The following is a 2,618-nucleotide window of genomic DNA, read 5'->3' as shown; positions in this document are numbered from 1 at the left end:
AATTGTCTTCAAACTTCCCAAGCAATTCAAATGTTCATTCAGATCTGAGAACCATCACCCTAGCTGAGAAGGAAACTTCTTGAAAAATATGTAACATATTCCTTCAACTGGCAAACACATATTGATCTCTTTGACCAAGACCAAGCATAGGACAAGATAATAGATTAAGTCACAGCTTCAAATTTAAGATTCTTAGAAGCTGACAAAAGAGACCCACAAGCAGGTAGGTGTAACACCAGCATGGACGTGTGCTCCTAGGGGGAAAATACTGCAGATTTCGGGGAGGATCATGGAGATGTTGGGGATGTGGAGGATGTTTAGGGGAGATCTGCTCCAGCCTTCTGGAAAGAGCCTTGTGGTAGAGAAACTGCCACAGGCAGAGTCAACAGATTATGCAATACCTGAGAGAAGAAAACACAGTGTTCCAGAAACCCCAGCAAATTCAGTGAGCCTGGACATTACAGGAACAAGTGTAAAAGATAAGGCAGGAGAATCAGAATCAGGTCCTCAGACGCAAGGTATGGGTTGGGCTTTAAGCAGGTGGTGGAACAGTGAGGTCGTTCTGGCTACTGGGTGAAGAGGAGAGCAGAGAGACCAACATGGATGTGGAGAAGCCATTCCAAAGTGGGTGCAGCAACCAAGAGAAGCTTAACATGCAAGCAACTTGAGATGTGCTAGAGAAGAGCAGGCCTGATGCTGAAGAGGAGGCCAAGCTTCTAGTGGGAGCACTCGGGATCAGGAAATGCCACCCACATGAGGAAGCCAAGGAAGGCAGCACAGGTGCGTGAGGGGATCAGAGCTTTGGGGGGAAATGCTAATTCTGACTTCACCTAGTCAGGCCTAGGAGAAATCCTGAAAATCCTGTTTCTTTTTTATATGGTGCATGATATTCTAGTAGCAATTGGAGTATTTTGTTGATTTGAAACCTTGAGGATTTCTATCAGATGGGAAAAATAAGAGTTTTAAGGAAACACACACAGGCCGGGCTAAGTACAAGCATTTTGTTCATCTTGTTCTTTTCCCAGTCCAAGCACATGTTTGTGATTGCCACCTGGTCTGGAGACGTCTCAGGAGAGGACCAAGATTAAATTCTGGAAGATATTTTGGAAATGCATGGCTAGGTGTAGAAGTGCTTGGAACTTCTGCAGAGAAATTGATAAAGTCATTATGCTAACATGTTCTGCAAGGTATACACAGAAACAGAGGTGTAAGCAGCTCCATTTATTTGAGTAAATAGCTTGTAAATAAATCATTGGTAAACATTACAAAATTAAATACATTTTCAAAAGCTTGCCAGTATACATAAAATTCACAAACATAGTTCTCTTAAAAAATAAAATATGTTCAAAGCACCCTTGATATAAAATGCCTGGTCCCTGTCCTCTGACAGGGCCACCTAGAGACGTCTTAAAGTAGGTGGGGTTTCCATGAAGAGGCAGCAGGGACCTCCTGGAGGGTACAAAGAGGTTCTCCTCTCATCTTCTGCCCCAGCTGCATGCCATCTGAATTTTAATTATTCTCCAGAGAGCAGGTATGTAGCTAACAGGGCAGGACAGGTGTTTGGGCCTAGCTCCAAGCATGGAGATTAAGGTCAAAATTAGGGCCAGGCACCCCATGTGCGCCTCCTCATGAGCCAGTGAGAAAAGCTAGAAATGCAACCATGCTGCTAAACCTGCAACCCTGCAGTACCAATTGTCAGGAAAATAAGGTGATGTGTTTTCATCTCTATACTTAACACTCAGTTCATACTTCCGGTCTGATGCTACGCACGTGCAGAAGAAACCAGAATTTACTTTTAAGAAGGGAGACCCTCAATGGACTAATCTCCTCTGACCTGCTTTCATGGAGAGAAAATAATACACAGTATTTGGTTGAACACAGGCAATTTACTGCTACACAGTATCCCTTTATCCTTTGTAAAACACCACCCAGGTAGCACGGGCATTTCTCTAGAAATCAAGTTACTTCTTCAAATTAAGGGTTCACAAAACTTTAAACAACCACAAATGAGGCAAAAAGTACATGACCTGGCAAAGCATCCCAACCCATGAAACAACAGAATGCTCAGAAATTAAGCCCTTGACCAACTCAACATTTTTGTAGTGTAGCTCATTTCACTTTGGTGCAGAAAGTAAATGTTGAAGGTCAACAGCATTCACATGAAGAATGCCTCATGGCCTCTTGAAAAACCCTTGTACTGTGACCTCCCATGAAAGGATGTCCACAAGCGTATTCCAAGGATATGAAATAAAAACTCACATCTACATTTTAACTTAGTTGTGTGTAGATATATACAAGTACAAGAAGCCAGACATCTAAGTCAAATGTACAACTTAAGAAAAATTATAGGGCCAGTGAGATAGCTCAGTGGACTAAGTGCCTCCTTAGGCAAGTCAGGGACTGGGATTCAATCCCCAGCACCACATGCCGTGCCAGGCCCACCCCTGGGCACACTGAGTAGGCCACTGAGACCGGGCATGGTGGTGCATGCCTGTAATTCCAGCACTGGGGAGGCCGAGACAGGAGGATCACTATAAGTCCAAACTACATAGTGAGACCCTGTACCAAACACACTAAAAAAAAAGAAGGAAGAAGGAAGAAGGAAGAAGGAAGAAGGA

The sequence above is a fragment of the Octodon degus genome, unplaced genomic scaffold, assembly GCF_000260255.1.
Source record: "Octodon degus isolate 3935 unplaced genomic scaffold, OctDeg1.0 scaffold00246, whole genome shotgun sequence".
NCBI lineage: Eukaryota > Metazoa > Chordata > Mammalia > Rodentia > Octodontidae > Octodon > Octodon degus.
This window is presented reverse-complemented; position numbering follows the sequence as displayed.